At 25.4% G+C, this 25,191-nt stretch overlaps 1 non-coding gene across 1 annotated transcript; it reads left to right on the top strand.

The window, feature by feature from the left end:
- The first annotated feature begins 262 nt into the window (after positions 1 to 262).
- Positions 263 to 381, top strand: LOC126906454 (5S ribosomal RNA). The gene has a single exon (XR_007704270.1). It is a non-coding gene; the product is annotated as a 5S ribosomal RNA (ribosomal RNA).
- Positions 382 to 25,191: the final 24,810 nt, after the last annotated feature.

Genomic DNA, 25,191 nt, shown 5'->3' with positions numbered 1-25,191 from the left:
AAAAAATATTTAACTTCATATTATTGTAGAGTTTTATAAACTTAATCATTTTTCTTTTTACAAAAATTTAAAATAATCAATAGTTTCTGAGAAAATAAGTTTCTTACCAGATTTCGATCATTCTGTAGATAATTTAATGATAAAGCAACCAAATAGAAAATATCCCTTATAACCTAAAGCAGTATAGAAGTTTTTCGTAGAGAGAGTCATTATATCACGTATGCCATACAATATAAATAAGATAGAAAACAGCATAGTGATTGCCAACGACCATACCACGTTGAATACACCAGTTCTCGTCCGATCACTGAAGTTAAGCAACGTCGGGCGTAGTTAGTACTTGGATGGGTGACCGCTTGGGAACACTACGTGCCGTTGGCAAACTTTTTACTTCTTTTTTTACTTTTTGCTTATATTTCTTAGTAACTTAATAATGGTTTAAACATATTTTTTTCCGAGACATTCACTATTATTATGTATTATGATATCATTTTTTTGCTCGAATTTTTATTGAATCACAAAAATTCGTAAATCAGAGAGGAATTTGGAGTATAGTATATCTATCCTTATTAAAAAAAAAAACCCAGCACAGGGAGGTCGCGGCACAGTGGTGACATGGCATAGTTGGATCAAGTATAATGATATCTGACAGTGATTAAAATCACTATAAAAAAAAAAACGCTTTGATGCAAATCTTTAGATAGTGTTTAATTTAAAAAAATTGGTGGATTATTTCAAAAGCTACATGATCTGCTAGTTCCTTATTACTATTCTGATTAAGATAAAGCATGTCGAATGAAAAAGGAATTATTAAAAAATATTATTTCTCATAAAAAAATTATGTTGATCCATACACTTTTCAATAAATCATAGCATTATAAAGTTAAAAATGTAAAAAATAAAATCGAGAATTTTCACACAATAATAGCATTCGGTAGCCATATTTACCGTGAAGACAAAATAAAGTCCGAATTTTTTTTTTTGCATAATAAAGTACATTATATTAGCTTTAATTTAATATATATATAAAAGTGTCAGACTTTCCGGAACATTTTCAAAAGTCAAGTTGAAAAAATTAATTTTTTGTGAAAAAGTCATTTTAAATCCCCCCCTGTAGGCAGGTAAAGGGTCAGATATAAAAAAAAAATATACAAAATGAAAGGTAATGATATCATGCATCTATATAAAAAAAATTATATTGATTTGGTTATTTTTAAAAAGTTATAGCAATTTTAAGTAAAAAAAATTGAAAAAATTACCGATTTTTAAATTTGCAATTTTTTTGGAGATTTTTCCTATTTACGGGGAACGAGGGAATTTTTTTTAATTTTTAAGGGTAATGTCTTCAACTAGATACGATCTTTTGACGTATCATTGAAAGAAATCGGTTCGGTGAGAGCTGAGAAAAAGTGGTAACAGACACAAAAAAATAAAAATAAAAAAAAACACATCTTAGTAAAACCAATACCTTCTCAATTTCGCATCGAAGCTAAAATAATAATAATAATATGACTCTAAAATATTTAGGTTTACTCCCAAGGTATCTTTAAATACCGTTTGTGTTATAAGTAAACTTGTATACTTGCATAAAATTTAAACAAAATTGACATGTGCAAACCAAAATAATATTCCACTAAAAACTATGCACGTTAAGTTAAAAAAAAACCTTATAACTCGATCAAAAATGAATAGATTTCAACGATATTTTCAGGGTAATTTTGCAATGTTTTATGGTAAATGATCGAATGGTAAAAATTTCAGAATTTAAATCGAAAAACACAGGCGGCAATGACTTCTATGTTTCAAAAAAAAAATAAAATATTTTTCGGAATAATAAAATATGATTAACATGTATATGTCATGATAAAGAAATAAGTTTTATACTGGTTAAAATAATTACTATGGAAACGATAATTTATGCAACAACCTATAAATAAAGGATATCAACGGTAGTTAAGTCGAAAAATTTGTAAGATCTAACGTTTAAGACAATTTCTTTTTTATTTTAGGCTATTTAAAAGTTTACTGAAGCTTAATTGGTGTAAAAGGTTACATAACTTTTTTTTTGTTTGAAAATGTTGACTCAAAAGTGTATTACTTAGTATTTTCATTCGTAGTATATTTTTGTACATTAAACGTGTATATCAAATCTGTATATATGTGTATATAAGCGTATTTATGTTTCTGGAAGCTACGCCAGGTCCTCCAATGAAAGCTCAAGAAGGTAAATCAATAATCCCATAAAAGCTTACATTGGAACAGTTAGAATTAATATCGTTGCCAGTGAATCACGATAAACAGTTGCAAGAGAAGAACCAACTTTGCTGAATTCGTTTCCACTTTACTGTCGACTTTTAGGTCAAAAATTATTTCACCCTCCCTTCCATTAGTCAAAAAAGAACATCTTGCCTCAGTTCCTTTGTCAAAAATGTGTCCGGCGACTATTCCAACGCCTCACGGTAAGATTTATGGATGTTCATCTCGTAGTCTCATATCCTCAATTAAATCTACAGTTGTTAAAATGAAGTATATCAACTAGACTAAAGTCAACAATCTAAACATTAAAAATTCTTTGTTGTTGACATTAGAACCTTTGAATCTTGCAATTGATTGTCAAGATATTGTAGAGTTGTTTGGTGAAAATCCACATTCTAAGTAATCGTCTGCGACTATTCAAGAGTGTAAACTTAGATCTATCACGACAACGTTTTAGGATATTAAAAGAAGTCTTACGATCAGGATGGAACTTTGATTCTTATTGAAAAAATTAAAGCGGTAAATAGAATATTGCCTATAAGTACTGACTTGAAGGCTACTGAAAAACTTGACAAGGTGGAGAAGTTCTGTATGCAGTTAAACGAAATTTATGCAATTTATTAAATTTATACTAAATTTATTCAGATAAAATTTCTAATATTATTTTATATTTAAAGAAACCTGTGAAACATCGTTTACAGAATATCATTTTTGCCGTACTCTTAGCCATTTGTGATTGTACTAGTTTTCCAAAATTTGTAATTTAAGTATATTGTCTGTACCCTGCGGTATTTGAAATAATTAATAGATCGAAATGGTCAGTACGTTCTTCATTGTATACTCTTAACGGATAAACCAAATGTTCAGGTTTATTATTTTTATGGTTATCTTTTAATTTCACACTGAAAACATTGATTGACGTATCTGGATTACGTTCAAATATTTTTATGTTAGAAATAGGCGTTGTATACTATATGTCCGAGAAATTATAACTGTTTTCAAAGACTTATAGTTTTGTCCTACTTTATATTTTTTTCCTTCTGTAACTTTTTTTGCTAATCTAACCCATTAAAAACATTGAAGATCTAGGTTTCGCGATTTTATTACAGTTTTTCTCATTTTAATGTCAGGGGCCGAAACTTTGCATGAACACCCGTCTAAAGGCTGATATTTGTGTACGTCGATTAAAATACAGTCTATATAAGAAAACGAGTAATTACTAACTCTATCTGCATAGTTGTCTTGTTCTTTTAATAATTTTGTCTGCGATAAATCTACAGCATGATCGATATTACCCCTGTTAACCTAAACCGATGACGTTTTAAAAGATCGATTTTCGAATTTGGTTTCCTTATTCGGTATGGTATAAGTCAAGATTGAATTTTTTTGGCCCCATTTTTTCAATACACTCATGTATTTTTTTAATTATTTCATCTCTTGTCGCGTGCAAAAACGATTGATATCCAATTTTGTTTTCAATATTATTTTTGTTTAACTCTACAATTTGGCTATTTTATGATTCATCCGTTATATAAAAATCGTTTGTCGTAATGTCTTGTATTCGTTTAGCCTTTACCCGTTTACATTTAACCGTATATTAATTACATTGAACACATCGTTTAGCACTAATCATACTAGGATGTGTCTGCATTCTTTTCGTAACACTTTAATTTTCTAAAACTAATAATCCATACATTTACTTTAGTGCAAATCATCTTCTAGCGTAGAAATTTCTAATAAGATATTTTCTTTACGTATCTCATTAAGACACAGTGTCCAAGTCGGCACGATTTCCTATAGCAATATTATATTTCACACTATACTTTGTGAAATTTATAATAATACACTTCTAGTATCATTCTAATAATATATTTTCTCTTTAATACTCATCAAACTATTTGTTAATGAACAATAATAATTGCAATATTTATGGTGTATCTTTTGGACATGGCTTACAAGAAAACATTTAACAGAAAATGTCTGAGAACACAAATGCCATTCGAATCCGTATACCATTATGGATTTCTCTAGGTCGCACCAGACCATCTTTGAAAGGTTAAACTTTGTTACATGTATCACAAAAAAAACATTTTTAAGACGTTTAACAGTTCCAACTGTTTCGTACGAGGCAGCTAAACTGTAGGACGGCTAGATGTGCACCGTAATAGATTGCCGTCTAGCTTTAAGCCTGTTAACGACACTATAAGAGCGGGTTTGAGGTCACCTGGGTGGATGCCGGCTAACCAATAAATGACGCGTAGACAATAATTATAAAACAAATATATTAAAAGTACTTTAATACGTGACTTAAAATATAGGTTTGAAAGGGGCGTACTTATTACTAATAACAAAGCGGCAATGAACAAACTCAAATAAAATAAAACCATAAAGAACATTAAAAAATAATAAAAAAACTTGACTGAATAAATGAAGTCGTTGATAGTGGTGAGCGGACTGTATGAGATGTTGTAATGGTGTCGCACGTATCAGTGTGTAGATTCAGGGCACGTAATGGCGGAAAAGTTATTCAGTGATGGTCAATTACTGAAGGCATGTAAGGGCACGAGAAATTTGAGCACAAGGGTGAAACAAACAAATAAATGAAAATTATGGCGTACAATGGTCGAATAATTGATCAGCCCAGCGAATGCGCTGGCTAAAAAAGGATGACACAAATAACAAGCACTCACCACGTACCACCGTGCACGACGGGCAATTGACGCGTAGGCCGTTGATTTGCCATCAAAACTTACATGCCCGTATACAACCCATTTCTTTTTTTTTTATCAGTTTGACATGTTTCTTTTTCCGAACTTTACATACTGTAGAGGGCGGTGGCCATCGTTCACATGTTAAGGAGTCAAAGATGGTATCGATCATGCTAACAATGGACGGAATGGGCATTACTTGCATCAAAAACCAGACAATAAGAATGAGAAAGTGACAAAATAAATCTCGTTGACACACTGAGGATCGAACCCGGGACGCCGTGTGCCAAAATATACGTTTCTACCCATTAGGCTAGGCAACCCCTTCGTATACTATCTCTTTTCTTTCCCATTTAATCATTTCTATCTCGTAATTATTTATTAACTAAAATTTAACTCGTGATTTTTAATAAATTAGGCATTTTTTTTATAGTATATGTTCCCTTCTTACGTGGAGGTCACCGTCATACCCCATCATACAGATTTACTCTTAACCCCAATACTTGTGATCCATATTGTATTAGTTAAGAGAAAGGGTATCCCCAAAATTAGATATACTCTCACTTCATACCAAGCTATACTATCTATGGGAAGGGGCATAGGACTTTCACCATGTACACAGCCCATTTATTTATAGTTTGGTAATTTCCTAAGGTGCTTGGTAGTTCATATAATTACTAACTACTGTCATTTAAAAAACAACATAAGTCATTATTTTTGAAATATATATATATACTAATATCACAAAACGTATTAATAAAAAAATTACTTTATGAAAAATCGTTTACTTGTATAATGCTATTAATATAAAATAACAAGTACGATTTCATAAAATAGTTATCGATGATTAATTTAGATTTAAATAATTTTTTTTAAATTTACAAAGCCTTAATTTAAATAAAACTTCTAGAGACCGGAAAATCAATAAATTAAAATGTATTTTATATTATGTAATTTATTTGTGAAAACTTATAAACTGATACCACTAGTATAAAGTAATAAATCTGATTATCATTATTATAAATAAAAATTTATAACGATGAAATTATTTTTTGTAGCAGTCATTAAAGAAAATACTTAACACAAATATATGAAAAATTAATAACACACAATGAATTGTTTTACAGTTAGAATTTTCGTATAGAATAATTTTGATATAAAGTATTGTAAAGTAAACATGTCACTTTTCACAGCTGTGAATAAGTAAATCAAATTTTATTTTTCAAAACATTGATAAATATGACTCATGATATTTCTTAAATTAAATAAAATTATAATTCTAGAGTTATTTTCCAAAATCTGTAAATATCAGTAAATCTTTTAGAAATGTGAAAAAAAAATTTTAAAAAAAATTTTAATTTGCGCAAATTGATATTTTTGAGTATAAAAATCTGTTATTGTTAAAATTGAATTTTTCGGCATATGACAGAATATGTCTTTCTCTAGACAAATTGTAAAATATCTCAAGAATTAATTATTATAACTTTCAACTATTTATTTAGATTGATGACTTCCTTAATTAGGCTTTTTAGGGTTTTGTTTTTTCAGTCCACGTATAATTTGTATTTATATTTTTGTGAAATTGAATGAATTTAAATTTTATTTTGGTAACCAGTTTAATAAAAACAAGTGTTTTTTTAATAATTTTTTTCATATTTAACAATGGGCTGTATAGAAGGTTATTAGCGCATAATTTTTCTAGTTTAAGTGATTACTAATCTTACTCGATGTCAAAGTTCTCAAAAGAAGTAGTTAAAGAGTATGTTGTGCTGCTGTATAATGTATTCGTTGTTGATTTTCGCCGAAATTCTCTAATTTTTTATGAACTGTTTGTAGGCTATGCAAATATACATTATAATTTTTATATATATGCAGAGCTTGGGACGCTTGTCAGTGTAATATGAATACAAATATACGCGTACATTTTCTTGTGCGTGTGTCTGTCACCGGACCAGTTATCCGAGACCGCATAAATCAAATAAATCACAAGTATTTTATACAATCCTTAATGATAGACTGAATGAAAAAAAAAATAAGCTGTCTTCGAATCCACAACCAGTACATAATTTTTAGATTTTAGATAGCAAATTGTAAACGAATTAACCATACCAATTAACAGAGTGTGATTTTTATATTAAAAGTCTGTTAAAGCAAAAACGAATTGATGGCAGGGAAATAATAATAAAAATTGATGTTAAATGTGATAAAATTGCATTGATAAATAAATTAAAAATTTCAAAATAAATATGAACCAATAAATACATGTATTATGTTAAAACATTTAATAAGGAAAACATAATAATATTATTTTGTTCTCAAAAATTATATTATTTGTTGAAATATCATTTTAAGAATGTTTTTCATTCAATAATTTTTTTTAGAAATATTTCTTCAAACTATATTAAATTTTTTTAAAATTGATTTAACTTTTCATTTTTAGATTTTAATTGAAAAAATTGGTAATTTAAGTTATAGCTCATTTCTTTAAATTGTGTACATGGATATTATTAATTTTTCAAGAATGTGGAAATATAAAGATTTTTATATAAATATTAAAAGTTACAAGCAACTCATTTAAATAAATTCTGAGTATAATAAAACGCACAATTAATATTTTTCTCATATGTCATAATAATCAATGCTATATTTGCTTTTTTCATCATAATATAAAACAAAAAAGTTATTTGCAAGGATACTCAAAAATTAACGAATACATTATAGTTCACACGATTAGTGAAGGTGTTTAGTATTAAAATTTTTGACTATAAATACTTTTATAAGTTATGAATTACTAGTGAATTACTTAGTGAATCAAACTACGAGAAAAATGCTCAGTTATTTTAAGAATTTATTATTCCTAGTTCTTAAGATTAAAATTATTTGTTATTACTAGCCATTCAAAATGTGCAATATTTATATCGAAAAAATTAAAGTGCATTAATTTTATTATATATATATATATATATATTAGATTTATATTTATAACAATTTAATGCTTGAATAATTTGAACATTTAAAAGTTGAATGATCTTCTCCATGGTATTGGTTGGACATCAATTGAGTCATCCAAGTATACTCTTGGAGTTGGTAATACTGAATAATTCACTCTATATTACTATACTTTATAATTGTAAAAAAATAAATAAAGAACATACGGGAAAATAAATTAAAATTTCTATAGCAACATTATGATTATCTATTGTACAGTCTTAGATCCATTATACTTAGCATACCCACTACATTAATTAATGTATATCTTAAATATTGAACAATTTTTATAAAAAATTCATTAGTTTTGAAGTAAATAAAAAAATTTAAGGATTTGGATGAAAAGAGATACTCTTTTCATTTTTAGTAAGTTGTTTGATTGGAGCATTATAATTTTTCAATATAGAGAATTTTGTGCTTGAATGACAGACAAAATTAAGATAATGGAAAGAAACTTTAGTTTTGGATAAAAAAGAATTCAAAACTTTCAACATAAAAAGTGCCCATAAAATATTCAATAAAATAGAGTGTTTAAAGATGTTTGACCATAATATGTAAAGTATCCTTCAATTTAAATCTATACATTAATTTTTTTTATAATAAAAGGCATCTATTAATTATATAGATAACTTTGTAAAATCTATACTGGAAGATTACAAAGGAAAATTTAGACATTTAGTTTTGATAAACAAGGTTTGGAAAAAAAAATGCATGGCGTCGAATTATTTTGTGACAAATTTGGCTTTAATGTACAGTTTTCTAAAAGTGATAATACATTAATTCACGTTAAAAAAAATTATGTTATTTTTCTGATAATAATTTATTAATGTATACATATATATGACTACATTATTTAATATTGTTTGATCAATATTGTTTTTAAAATAAAATCCCACATGTATATCTGTGATATATTTTAAAGTAAAATTTAATACATCTGTTTCAATATTAATTTGACACTTTTTTTAAATTATTTTATGCTGATATTGCTTAGTCCACCAAATTGTCGACATAGTACAAACTAAAATAATGGGCCCTTGAAATATATATTTAACTTTGCTAAGCAGAAAGAAAATGAAGAAAATTTTTGCATAATATTTGTTTGTATAATGGGACGTCAGATGTTTCACTTATTTCTTAAGTCAAGATTTTTTTAACAATTAATTTTAATAAATCCATGCTATCTTATTAAGTTATGTATATCATTTATACATAAGGTGTTAACTATTAGCTATGATTCACTGATTCGCATATAAAATTATGTATTACAATTAACTATATCAGGATCTTGACTGTAGTTGTTGATTACTTATAGAAGATAAATCGCTAGAACGATTTTTTTTTTTAGTCGTATATTGTATTAAATAAACTTTAATTTGAATAATTTCGGAATTATGTAAGTATTCCGTAAAGTATTACAAATTGAATACGGTTTCAGAAATTATATTATTTTTACTTTATTGATTGAAAACTCCAGAAATCGAGAATTATCCGAATTCTCACGGAACAATCCGTGTTCTTCTTTTCAAGTATATTTTATTAGTTTTAATCAAATGTAGGTTTTTGAGCATTTAATAAATTATTAAAAAAAAAAAAAATTTAATACGATTTTTTAAGTCTCCATAGTTAATAGTAGAATTAAAAAAAAAAAAAAATCATGTCATCAGCATATAAATATTCAAAGTAAAATCAATAAAAATTCCGTAATAAACCATTTAGTTTTCAGAAAGTTATTTCAATATAAAGTGAATACTAAAAATATCAACATTGATTATTTTTGACAACTGTAATTTTTTGTAATATTTCTCCTTTTATCGGGACTGAGGTAATTTTTTCAAAATTATAGCATTAATAGCTTCAAGTAGATAACTTTTATGATCTTTTGACATACTGTTGAGAAAACTTGGTTCAGTAGGAGCGAAAAGAATAGTTATATGGACAAAAAAAAAAACAGCAGAGTAAAAGCAATAACTTTTCAGATACGTATCAAAGCTAAAATTGGTTAAACTATTTTATACTTACAGCCTTCTTTCAGCATTCACTTTAAAAACATTAAACTTCGCCTTAGAATGAATGTATTCTAACGCATATTTTTCAGAAAATCTTCTGTAATTTTGAAGTGAATTTTTTAAACTCGAACTTTTAAGTTGATACTCTGGTACTACATTTGAAAAATCTAGGAAACAGTGATTCATAAATACACAAAAACCATAAAAATACTACATTTTAAGTGACCATAGAAATGTATAAAAGTTAAGAAGCTATAAAATTATAAACCATTTGAAGAGCTATAGATTCACATAAAATTTAGACCATTTTCTAAATATTCACCTCACTGTTACATTATATCAAAATACAGTATTATTTATTTGCTGTACACCACTAAATTTCTTGCAAAATAAAAATAATATTTAAAATTTTTTTCTTTTTTTATTAGTTACAAGATTTATAAGAGTAATAAAATCCATAAAAATTTAGATTAAAAATATTTATTTTTAGTCAAATATATTAAACAATTGGCTTTTAATCAATTAATTTAAATGTTATAACTTCATAGAGATGTTTAAGTGTTTAGAAGAACTGAAAAAAAGTAAAATTATTAATCTATAAATATATGTAATATAAATAATTCAAAAGACAAATGATTATTTTATAGCCAAATATATTTTTTTCGCTGCAGCGAAATACTATTCTACCAGCGTGCTGGTAGAATAGTATTAATTAACAAATTTTATCAAAGTCACAAACTTTAATATTTAACGATATTACTTACTATTCATGAAAACCTTCATAGCTTCAAACACGCTATAACTTGTTTACAAATTACCAAGGAATTTTTATGTTAAATTCTTGGCTCTTTTCTTTTATGTTCAACTTAGCGCGCATTCTAGTTTGGTTACCGCACAGAAGACATGTAGATGTTATTGTGTATATGTAGTGAACATCTTGTTTCATCTGTTAAAAATGTTTTGTTGAATTTAGTAAAAAAACAATCAGATAGGGAAACTAAAACGAGGGAAACCGAGTTATTCAAATTGTGCTAAAAGAAATAAAATTAAAGAAATCAATGAAATATCAGCACTTACTAAATTATACTCCGAGATAAGATCACTGTTCGATATTGACGGCCAGTATTCGTATGTAAATCACTATGAATACAAAGTACATATAAAGAAACGTTCTTGTGCTCATCAGCATGTTGTTAAAAAAAAAAAACTTTCAAGCAGTCTGTACTACTTGATTTTTACGTCGTTCAGTAGGACTCACTTCTGGTTTTACGTTTTCTTTTGAAACAGCTGAATAAAATATAACCAAACGCTGTATTATTTGTAAATTATACAATGCACAACTATTGTCATAGATTCTATGAGTTCTGATTGTGTAATAAACGTTCTCGGATGTCGATGTGTTTAAATATGTTATTACAAAAAATAGAGATAAAAAACAACACAGCAAATTAAAGGTAAATTGGTTTGATTAAAATATATTGTGATAATTGATGTTCAAATTATGCAAATGGATCTCACTTGAAGCGTAGGAATTAGATTATCATGAAATTTTGTTTATGTTATTAGTCAGCTTCAAACGTTAGATGTATACGAATATTATATTACTCGTCGATCATACAAAAAGCATCTGACGCTTAAATTTGTCAACATTTAACACTGAAACTTTAATGTGAAGAGTTTTAACAGATAATAACTGGAGAACAAGAGTTCTCAGCTCATTTAATACAAAAATGTAATTTTTCTGCAATGAATAGAATCATGATTATTAAATTTGAATTAAAAACAGGCTTAAAAGAAAATATTCAAGCTGGAGTCAAATCATTTTGGTTATTAACATTAGATATAGAACTTTTACAAAAGTATACAGATTAATTGTTTTAATAGTAGTCACTCGATTTATCTTAAAATAATAATTATGTCGAGAAAATTATTTTTGGTATCTTTTAGTTACATATATTTCTTAATTTATCAATTATTAAATATTTTTAATTAAAAAAATAAAATTCAATAAAAGACACAAACGAAAATATCTCATGTACAAGTGTTATGAAATGTTTTAATGGTATACGCCGCCTTTCAAGGAAATAGTGTTTATAAAAATTTGATCAAATTTTACAAGTTAAAATATTCAACATAAGTTTTGAAAATGTTACGGAAATACTCCGAACTTTAAACATATGATAAAATATAGCTAATTTTATGTACTATAAGTTAAAAAAAAAAATTTGTTTCGACGAATAAAACATGTAATTTTGATATTAAAATTTTCGATTTCATATTTTATTTTTTCAACATTAAATTGCTATAACTTTTTGAAAAATGTATGGATTAATACAATTCTTCTTTTTGATAAATACTATATATTCATTTCTTTAATTCATACTTGTTTTTTAAAGCAGACTATTTTCCTTGATACTGGGGAGGTTAAAAGCTTAAAAATGTCAGTAAAAAGTAGTACTTTATTAACATAACTTTTGAAAATGTTCTGGAAATATTCCGAGCTTTAAATGTATGTCAAAGTAAAGCTTATAATAAATACTATGAGTTAAAAAAAAAAAAATGTTTGACCCAATACCTTTTCTTTTATGGGCAAATAGCCGTCGTATTTAACGAAATATGTAATGTTTATATAAAAATTACCATTAAACGTGTTAATATTTTGATAATTAAACTGCCTAAATTTTTTGAAAAATGAACAAATCAAAATAATTCTTTTTTATTGAAACCTCAGATATTCCCTTTTATTTTGAAAATCTGACACATGACCTAACCACAAGGGAGATTCAAAAAAAAAAATTGTTGCACACAAATTAAAGTTTTTAAAATTATTTTTTGAAAATGATCCGGGAATATTGATACTTTTATACATATCTTAAATTAAAGCATATGTAATTATAGATTTCCCTTAATTTTTTACAAATTTTATCTAATAATAAAGAGTGCGAATATTTGATTTAGAAAAGTATATTTTTATTCCGATGACACTTCCTTGTAGACTAATGTATAAATTTTAAGTGGAAAAATGTTTTCTTATAAAGTATTTCTTCAAGCCTTTTAATTTTTATATATGCTTGTCATAGAAGTCACAAAATAAACTATTGTATCATTTTTTTTAATTTTCCTAAAAAATTACAATATTTAATTATTACTGTCAGATATCATCTATACTTGTCACCACTCTCCTACGTCAAAACTGTAATTTTTCTCAAATATATTCATTTTTTTATATGTCTTACAAGTACTTTATATCTTTTTGTAGTTTTTTAAAAAATTTTCAAAGTAATTCTAGATTTCCCTTAATTTTTTACAAATTTTCTGTAAATACACCCTTAACTTAAAAATAAGTTTTCTTAGTTATGTACTTTGCATGAACATATAATAGATGTAGACACAAAATTGCGTCTTTCATTCCAATTCCCTCGAATGAATTTAAATTCAAGTTATATATTTGAATTTATTAAGAATAATACTCTCCCCAAGTGTAAATTTAATGATGATTTTTTCATAAAAATGAACAGATAACAATTAGATTTAATTTTATAAACAATAGTGAAAATTAAGTTTTTATAAGAAAGAAATTATATTTAAAGGTAGATTTAAGTGGTAACTTTTGAAAGTTAAATAGGAACCTATAATTTCATTTAATATTTTACATGGAAAATGAACTAAATAAAATGTTAAACAGTTTTTTATTATAACTTTTTGTACAAAGTAGAATAATTCTTACATATAATAACAAAAAAAATACTATTTATATAACAAAATTATCGATACAACTCTTTTCATCAAATATATACTAAATAAATAGGTGGTTATATTTATTACATTTTTAAACAATAAGATAAAAATGATATAATCCAAAAAAAATATTACTTTTTAAAAAATAAAATAAGTAAACTTACAACAGTTAAAGTACAGATTTTATTTTATTATGAATTTACAATCTGTTGTTTAAATCCAAATGCATCACAAAAAAGTTCAACACCCTTCTGAATATTGTTTTGCAAGTGAAGTTTGTGCGGATTAAATATTCTAGCGGGTCCATCTGTTATAGTAGATATAAAATTATTTATATATGGTATGTCCTCTAAAATAAAATGTTTATCAAATCTGAATGTTTTTAAACTTTCATCAACAATTTCTGATTTCATGATACTCTTGAAGATATCTATTAATTTTTTCATATCACAATTATCAAAATTTTTTTTACATAATTGCAGTCTTACATTCCACTGTGTAATTTTTGTTAAAGAATTTAAAATTGAATTTTTATTACCGAAGAATTGTAATGCTTTTATCATACACTTTATTAACGGATCCAGTGCTTCTATACTAATTATAAAATTAGCTAACATAATAATTTGGTTGTCATGGTTTGATTTCAAAAACTTTTTATCGATATCAATATACCAATGATAAAATGGGTCCATGACCATGTAATATATTGTGCACAAAGTAATTGCAGTGTATCTCAACTTTTTATCAAAATTTTTTTCAGTTACTATTATGTTATTACCTTCGTCATGTCTAAGTATGTCCTTTATCGTAAATTCCATATAGTTTAATTTTTCTTTCACACGGATATTATATGTACAAAATGACTGCCAACCTTTGGAATTCAAAATGTTATTAAGCTCGTCAATTTTTTCATTATTTGAACAATATATGTGAGTAAGTATACATAAATGTACGAAAAATAACTGAAATAGTAAATTGTACATAATCAAAGAATGAACAGTTACAAAAAAAAGAACACGCCAATGTAACTAGAAAAATTAAAATATAAATGTCTAATTTATCTAAAATACTTTTATATATTAGTCTTTACAAATTTGGTGATCTAATTTTAAACAAGCTATGTAAACGATTAAATCAATTTCGTTAACCGTCCAACATTACTCATAAATAGAACGTAATATATTCAAGTTTATTTTATTTTTAAATTACATAATGTACATAATGGTTATTATAAAATTTGTTTCTTGTTTTTGATACGTATCAATTTAATGTAACTAGAAAAGTTAAAATAAAAATGTCTAATTTATCTAAAATACTCTTTTATATTAGTCTTTACAAATTTGGTGATCTAATTTAAATAAGCTATGTAAACGATTAAATTTATTTTAATTAACCGTCCAACATTACTAATAAATAGAACGTAATATATTCAAGTTTTTTTTATTTTTAAATTACATAATGTATTTGATGGTTATTATAAAATTTGTTTCTGGTTTTTGATACGTATCAATTTAATATAACTAGAAAAGTTAAAATAAAAATGTCTTATTTATCTAAAATACTTTTTTATATTAGTCTTATAACTATTGAAGTCCAACTTCTCAGAAAATAATTTTTTGTTAATTATGAATAAATACACTGACTTACATGAAATTTTCATCAGAGTCAAAAATGTACAATCCTAAATCAATTTTTTCTCGGCGATTTAAAATCTGCAATTAGATTTTTTCTATTATCTATGATTTTTGAGATTAATATTATTTTTTTGTAAAAAACGACAATTTACATTCGTAAAAAATAACCAAAATAATCTAGGTTAAAATGAAATTCAACAAGTCATCAGTGGATGAAATTATAGGTGAAACTAGGCCCGGAATATTTCTGAATATTAATATGTTACAGAATACAATAGGATATCACTATCTAAAGTTTATACTCAAATGGAATTCAGATAAAAAAGCAAAAAAAAATCATTGCGACTGGCAGAGTACGAACCCTTTATTAACTCAAGCAAAAGGATAACAGTGTTATCGATGCGGTGATCGTTCATTGCATTGTAAACAAAAAGGACAATTTACTCAAAATTTCAGTTGTCTACTAAAATTTATTGTTTAAATAAGAAAACAATTTTACATTGTATTAAATATAAGTTATTTTTATATAATTTTTATGAAAACGGGTAGTTTCATTACTGTAGTCACCTCTTGTAAACTATTACAAAAAGAAACCACATAGTTGCACATTTTTTTTAATATAATAATTGTTTAAAGCTTAAATGACAAAAAAATGAGCATAAAGATAATTTCATATTGATTTTTTTTTGGTGGATGGGAGGTTTGTGGTCTCCAACATTTTTTCATAAGTTTTAAAAAAGTACAAAATTAAAAAAAAAAATTTTGTTTTAAAATATTATAAATATTATTTATTAGTTATAATATTAATTTGTTTAAGTTTTAAGTTAAAATAATTTTTTCTAGTTTTATTAACCTAGAAAAATTAATTAATATTACTAATGAGTTAAATGTTTTTATATATTTTTTAGATTTAATTAATATCTTCTCAGTTTTGTATGGAAGCAAGAAAGATAATTATTTTTATATACATGTATACCTCTCCAGATATTTCTGCTTGGTGCCATTAATTTAATGTTGATGTATTTTCTTTATGTTTTTTTAACGACTTAAATATTAAGAAATAATAACAAAATTTGTTTTGTACTAAGCAACAAAAGCTTTTTCTGTTAATAGATAGAAACAAATAATCAAATATCATATTTATCAATATTTGCAACAAAGAAGGCAATAACTCATGTTTTCTTACTTTTCAGAAGATAAAAAATAAAATTTATTTGTGATTATACTATATGTTTTTATACATTTTTTAAATATTTTAATTCCGATTCAAACCAAATTTTTGATACTTTGATGAGTTCTTATAAGAAAACTATGATCTAAATCCAAAAATACATCATAATTTCTAAGTTAAATTTTTTGAGTTGCTGCCTTATTCGTTACTTTATTGTTATCGCGATAGTTTCCGCAATAGTTTCCGTCGTACTAATGGAACAAAAACGGGTAGTTTTTGAAGAAAAAACAATCGGTACCTAGACCCCCTGAACGTTGGAATTTATTTGTTCAATAAATATTCATTCTTTATTTGAAATATTTTATTAGAATCATCAAAATGTAATATTGTATTAATAGACAAAATAAAATAAAATAACTATAAATTAAAAATCGCGGTAATTTTTATATAAATATATTTTCAAAAATTAGTTAAGTAAATCAAATAATATGGTTTTACAACTTCATTATATAAATATATTGAAAAAATACTTATTTTTTTTTTTGTCTAAGTGTTCTGTCCAATCAGCCAGTCGAATTTTGAAAACCAAAATCGTCACAGAATAATTGGACACCATTTTTAATATTTTTTATTTTTTCTGAATTGTTTGGATTTAAGCACCTTTTATAATCCTGGACTTTTTCTGTTATAGACACAATGTATTTGTGTACAAATGGATTAGGTTGATCATAGGACAACAAATTGCAATGGAAGTCTCTGAAATTCTTATCGAAAATCTTTAACTTGGCAAACTTTTTATAAATTTGTGTAGAATTTTTCTTTACGAATGACTCGAATTCAGGATTTTTCTTTATTAAGTCTTCACGCCAAATTTTCAATTTCTTGAGGTTTTCCAACACTGGCGTGGGCTCATCAAGAAATTCTAATGAACTTATCATGCACACCATTAATGTGTCAAATAAACCAATACTTTTTATAAAGTTCAATAGTTTATTGGCTTTTGATTGAACATTGAATGAATATGTAAAAGTTGAAGTCACGTCCGTGTGCATGTCGATTAATGGATTTAAGATTTTGTAATAAATTGAGTTTAATGCCATTGCCGCATATTTCTTTTTTTCTTGGAAATTGTTTTCATGGACTATCACTTTATCGTAGCCGTCATCGGGCTTAAGCAAATCTTCTATTTTATATGTCTCATGCATTAATTTTTCTTCGTTAAAAAAGCATACATTATAGCTTTTAAAATTTGTCCAACCATTGTAACTGAAAATATCATTTAACTCAATGACTTTTGTACTATCTAAACTATAAATCGTGGTTAAAAAACATGAGAAATAGAAAATTGATTTATGTAGTAATAGATTCATATTTGAAGATTTAGTCTAATAAAAACATAATTGAAATATAAAACATTAATTGTATACGTATGATATTTAAAATTTTTAATATTTTTAAAACGCGTCTATTTATTATAAGACACGTAATTTTTTATACTTAGGAAAATATTTTTTTCTATTGTCTTAATTACGAATCGAAATCGTTTAATTCTAACTGGTTTTTTATACAGGCTCTGTATTTACAAATATGTGAAATTTATTTTTATGACGAATCGTCTCTCAATATTTAATATTATGTTTCATATACGGAGTACCTTGACTTAATTGACAACACTTATAACGTTTGATATAATTAATAGTTTTTTGTATTTTTATTTTTCTTCAAAATTTACAAATAGTCATTTTTTGTCACTTTTCAAACAAAAAATTCATGGATTGACAAAATTTTAAGACAAGTATTAATTGAGTTCAAATCATTTGAATATATAGAATGACTATTGAACGTTTATGTTCACTAGTTCAACGTGATTATTAGCACTATAATTCTTCACTACATACCCACTCATTCGATGTGGCTAAAAATGACGATTTTTAAGTTATAAGAATAATAAAATTTATTGAAAATTTTTTCATCAATGAAAAATCATAAAATTTAAACAAATTTTAAAAATTATCAAAAGAAAAATGTATATCAATAATAATTGGGTCAATAGTTGTTGGATACATTTAAGACACACTGTATATATAATGTAAACAATTATAGTTTTTGTGATCATATATTTCGATAGTTTGCCATAACTACTAAATGTGTTACAATTGTACAACTGAGTTAAGTAATTGTTACGAAGACACATGACAAAAAAAAGTCTTTTTATTGATATGTACAATAATTCGAAATCTTTCTTGCTTAACAACTAAAAATACATTTTGTTGATAGCTCATAAATACAATTTTTTAAAGATTAATTTAATTAAAGAGTGATTCTTTGAACATTAACCTTTACATTAACATACATACATGATTAATTAGCATTTAATTAATCAAAAAATGTTACAACATTGTACATTTTTTTTTTAAATTTTTTGTTATGTGCTTTTCTCAATTTATCAATCATGAAGTGTTTTCATGTTCATCTCTTATATAATACACATTATAATTATGTGTACTTTATTTTTTTCAGCATAGATATTTATCGAGTTTATAAAATACATGATGAGACAACTACAAAAAAAATAGGTCGTAAACAAATAGTGGACCAGTATTTTGGAGTTTATTATTAATTTAAAGTAAGACTAGAGCTGGGGAACGTGTGATATTATTTTTATCACTAAACATTTCTCGGACTAAAATGTTATTGACTACCAAAATACAATTCCAAAAATTGATATTGACCAGTCACTTTCACAAATTTAATCAATAACTAACAATTAAACAATTTAAATACTCCGTAAGATATTATTCAAAAATTCCCCTACTACAATATGATATTTTTAATACACTCGATAATTTTATACATTAGTATCAAGTTTCGAACTCAAATATGATATTTTTATTACTATTTATCAATGTTTTCCCTTAAATTTTTTACAAAAACTTCTAATACATTTTTCTATATAAAAGTTCAAATATTTTGTTTAAATAGTGTAAATATTTTGCTTTTTATATAACTAAAGATGACATCTTTAAGAGACATAAGGGTTAACATAAACATAAAAAACACTTAATAATTGATAAATTAAGATAAAAATTGAAATTAAAGGAAATCGAAAGTAAAACTCTTAACGCTATATTTTCTTTTCGATTACTTAAATGATAAATGAATCATCTCGTATACAAATAAAAATATAATATACAAAGATTTTTTAAAGAGAATTATTGATAACTATTAAAATAATAATGTAATCGTTGTTAACTATATTACTCAAAAGTTGTATAATAACTTTTTTAATAGCTTTTTCTCACTTAATGGAAGTTTTTAAATTCTTTTGCCATAAATTAGTTCATTAGATGAAAAAAATATAGAAACAGTAGACGTATGATTCACAAAATAAAAGCAATAGTCAAATTTTACTAAGGAGTTTTTTAAGTGTAATGTTAGCGTACAATATTAACCAGGACTGGCTGTGTCTAACACAAAATAATATATATGTATTGTTTTTTAGTTATTAATTGCATAGTATTGAAAATAATTCATATAAATAAAAATATTTAGACTGTTTTAATGATTATATAACAAAACAAAAATAAGATTTCATTATTAGAATATGATATATTAATAATAAAAGGAACTTTCATGCATTAATTTTTTATGTTTGTATATTTAATCAATTAAACATAAAATTTTTCACTTTTTCACTTAGTGTTATAAGGTCTATCAAATTATATAAAAAATGGAAATTCAATAAAATAAATACCATATTAAATTTTTGTTATGGTAATTTAAAATTAGTTTGTTGGTAATAATTCTGCCAGTCATAATTAGATTTTAGAATTTTGTACATCTAAAATTATATATAATGTAAGAACATTTATTACTATGTTCTTACCACTTATATTACACACGTTTTAATTATATTTATTTAATTCGTAATACATATTAATTAGCATAGAGGGAGATGCTGATGTGACAATTCTACTCGTCTGTAGTCCGGAGCTACTGACGTCGAACTAACAAAGGGCAGTTGTGTTTGAGTGGCCGTTATAGACATAATTTTCAATATTATTACTTTCGTCTTATTTATATTATTTATAACTTTACTTGTTTTATTCAACGACCTCGTCGACACCAATTGTCATCATAGCCAACCAACTCCGTCTCACTTGGATATACCTACTAACCAACTGTACTAGGATTCAGGTCAGACGTATTGTACATTACATATAACTTATATTTACTGAACATCTAAATATAACCTTACTTTGTCGTTGACATAAAACAATAGTCTAATTTTATTTAATAATCTATCCCCTGTAACTAAGGTACACGATTGCCTGTGTCTCCTTCAGGCAGTTAAAACTCATTTAAGGAGATAGGGACGATATTTGAGCAGACGTCGGGTAGCTTCCGATTCTTGGTTTTGACCAAGATCCTCAACTATTAAACAAGCCCCTAACATAAATAAATATTATAAATAAAATTAGTGCTACTTATAAAAATTAGTACCACTATTTTTAGAGATAATTATAATTCATTTTATTTTAATCTAGCTTAACCATAATAATTATATCACGTTAAATAATAATAATAATAGATAAAATACATTCTAAAAAGCAGGTCGTATTTTCTTATTCTTCGTGTTGCTTTTTATGAATTAGAAAATATAACTAAATCATGTTATTATATAGGTTAAATACAGGTGATTCGTTTATCCCAATTGTTGTATTAAAAAAAAATAAATATCCCTTTTTGGTCTTAACTTATAGTTATAAAAGTTCAATAATAACGTAAATGTAATTATTATAGATGTAATTAAACAATGTAAAACATACCAAATAAATATACACTTAAATCACAAATTAAACTAAACATTACAAAAATGTTTTACTTCTACCTTTACAAATAATAGACTATATTATATTTAGTAACAATAGATCAGGAAATTACAATTAAACCAAACATAATAAAAATGTTTTACTTCCAGTTTTACAAATAATAAACTACATTACATAATTCACTGAATTTCTTATAAAATAAAAGTAATTTCAGAATTTTTTTTTTCGGCTCGTTTAGTTTCTAATATTTGGTGGCCACATTTTACTAGCTTATAAAGTATAAATCAAATTTTGAAAATGTTCGATTTTTAAGTTATTAATATTTTTCTACCTAAACAAATAGATATGTCTAATAATATGTTTGATAATCATTCAAAATTATTTATAATTAAATTTAGAACTTATTTAAAAATAAAATATTATATTGAATATTTTTAAATAAAAATATCCCAATTTTATCTAATAATAAAGAGTGCGAATATTTGATTTAGAAAAGTATATTTTTATTCCGATGACACTTCCTTGTAGACTAATGTATAAATTTTAAGTGGAAAAATGTTTTCTTATAAAGTATTTCTTCAAGCCTTTTAATTTTTATATATGCTTGTCATAGAAGTCACAAAATAAACTATTGTATCATTTTTTTTAATTTTCCTAAAAAATTACAATATTTAATTATTACTGTCAGATATCATCTATACTTGTCACCACTCTCCTACGTCAAAACTGTAATTTTTCTCAAATATATTCATTTTTTTATATGTCTTACAAGTACTTTATATCTTTTTGTAGTTTTTTAAAAAATTTTCAAAGTAATTCTAGATTTCCCTTAATTTTTTACAAATTTTCTGTAAATACACCCTTAACTTAAAAATAAGTTTTCTTAGTTATGTACTTTGCATGAACATATAATAGATGTAGACACAAAATTGCGTCTTTCATTCCAATTCCCTCGAATGAATTTAAATTCAAGTTATATATTTGAATTTATTAAGAATAATACTCTCCCCAAGTGTAAATTTAATGATGATTTTTTCATAAAAATGAACAGATAACAATTAGATTTAATTTTTTAAACAATAGTGAAAATTAAGTGGTAACTTTTGAAAGTTAAATAGGAACCTATAATTTCATTTAATATTTTACATGGAAAATGAACTAAATAAAATGTTAAACAGTTTTTTATTATTACTTTTTGTACAAAGTAGAATAATTCTTACATATAATAACANAAAACTGTAATTTTTCTCAAATATATTCATTTTTTTATATGTCTTACAAGTACTTTATATCTTTTTGTAGTTTTTTAAAAAATTTTCAAAGTAATTCTAGATTTCCCTTAATTTTTTACAAATTTTCTGTAAATACACCCTTAACTTAAAAATAAGTTTTCTTAGTTATGTACTTTGCATGAACATATAATAGATGTAGACACAAAATTGCGTCTTTCATTCCAATTCCCTCGAATGAATTTAAATTCAAGTTATATATTTGAATTTATTAAGAATAATACTCTCCCCAAGTGTAAATTTAATGATGATTTTTTCATAAAAATGAACAGATAACAATTAGATTTAATTTTATAAACAATAGTGAAAATTAAGTTTTTATAAGAAAGAAATTATATTTAAAGGTAGATTTAAGTGGTAACTTTTGAAAGTTAAATAGGAACCTATAATTTCATTTGACACGACTTACGTCGCAAAAATGTGGTCGACACTGGTTTTGAGGGTAGAGACCCGTGGGCCGTTTATTAAATGAGTGACAACAGATTATTTTAACAAAAATAAAACAAACCGAAAAGATTAACACAGTAATAATAATCTTCGCATAATATCGCGGCACTTTCGCTGGCGTCGACGACGCGATGTTCGGCGTAATCCTTGGACGGCAAAATGGGTAGCAGCGTTGTAGGCGACGGTGCGCGGGTGCGGTTCGGCTGTCGACGTTGTCGCTTTCACAACGGGAGGAAGACTCTCGCACCATTTGCGGCGGGTCGTCGTCGGCCGTGCGGCATTTGCTGGACTTTGCACCGTAGCGTATAACACGCGGTGTTGGTCAGTCAAATACTCATAGTAGGGCGACGGCTGATAAAGGTGGCACGAGTCGCGGGGCATCGTGTATAACGAAGCGACGCGGGCCGTGTCAAATCTAATATTTTACATGGAAAATGAACTAAATAAAATGTTAAACAGTTTTTTATTATAACTTTTTGTACAAAGTAGAATAATTCTTACATATAATAACAAAAAAAATACTATTTATATAACAAAATTATCGATACAACTCTTTTCATCAAATATATACTAAATAAATAGGTGGTTATATTTATTACATTTTTAAACAATAAGATAAAAATGATATAATCCAAAAAAAATATTACTTTTTAAAAAATAAAATAAGTAAACTTACAACAGTTAAAGTACAGATTTTATTTTATTATGAATTTACAATCTGTTGTTTAAATCCAAATGCATCACAAAAAAGTTCAACACCCTTCTGAATATTGTTTTGCAAGTGAAGTTTGTGCGGATTAAATATTCTAGCGGGTCCATCTGTTATAGTAGATATAAAATTATTTATATATGGTATGTCCTCTAAAATAAAATGTTTATCAAATCTGAAATTTTGTAAATTTTCATCAACAATTTCTGAATCAATGATTTGTTTGAAGTAAATTATCGATGTTTTCAAATTAAACGACGGAAATTTTTTTCTCAATAGTTGCATTTCATCATTCCAATTTTTTAATTTTACTAGAGATTTTAAAATTGAATTTACATTACCGAAGAATTGTAATGCTTTTATCATACACTGTATTAACGGATCAAATGCTTTAATACTAATTATAAAATTGTCTAGCATAATAATTTGTTTATCATCACCTTTTAGTTTCAAAAAGTCTCTGATATTATCTGAATGCCAAAGATAAAATGGATCCATGACCATGTAATATATTGTACACAAAGTAATTGCAGTGTATCTCAACTTTTTATCAATATTTTTTTCAGTTACTATTATGTTATTACCTTCGTCATGTCTAAGTATGTCCTTTATCGTAAATTCCATATAGTTTAATTTTTCTTTCACACGGATATTATATGTACAAAATGACTGCCAACCTTTGGAATTCAAAATGTTATTAAGCTCGTCAATTTTTTCATTATTTGAACAATATATGTGAGTAAGTATACATAAATGTACGAAAAATAACTGAAATAGTAAATTGTACATAATCAAAGAATGAACAGTTACAAAAAAAAGAACACGCCAATGTAACTAGAAAAATTAAAATATAAATGTCTAATTTATCTAAAATACTTTTATATATTAGTCTTTACAAATTTGGTGATCTAATTTTAAACAAGCTATGTAAACGATTAAATCAATTTCGTTAACTGTCCAACATTACTCATAAATAGAACGTAATATATTCAAGTTTATTTTATTTTTAAATTTCATAATGTACTAGATGGTTATTATAAAATTTGTTTCTTGTTTATGATACGTATCAATTTTATGACTGTATTAAAATTTTCGGCTGTAATTTTATTAATAGCTGTTTTTCAGTTAATAGCTATTTTTATTTGTTCACTATTATCTGAATTGTATTTTCATGAAGAATAGTGTCTCAATATTTAATATTATATTTCATATACATTGTATATATCCAACTGATAATACTTATAACTTTTGATACTTATATTTTACAATTCGTTTAATTTTTTTTAGCTTCGATGCGAAGCTGAGAAGGTATTAATTTTACTATGATGTGTTTTTTTTTTATTTTTTTTTTTGTGTCTGTGAACGCTCAATGTCAGCTCTCGTTGGACCGATTTTGATGAACAATATGTC

The sequence above is a fragment of the Daktulosphaira vitifoliae genome, unplaced genomic scaffold, assembly GCF_025091365.1.
Source record: "Daktulosphaira vitifoliae isolate Bord-2020 unplaced genomic scaffold, ASM2509136v1 Scaffold_4, whole genome shotgun sequence".
In the NCBI taxonomy this organism is placed as follows: Eukaryota; Metazoa; Arthropoda; class Insecta; order Hemiptera; family Phylloxeridae; genus Daktulosphaira; species Daktulosphaira vitifoliae.
This window is presented reverse-complemented; position numbering and strand designations above follow the sequence as displayed.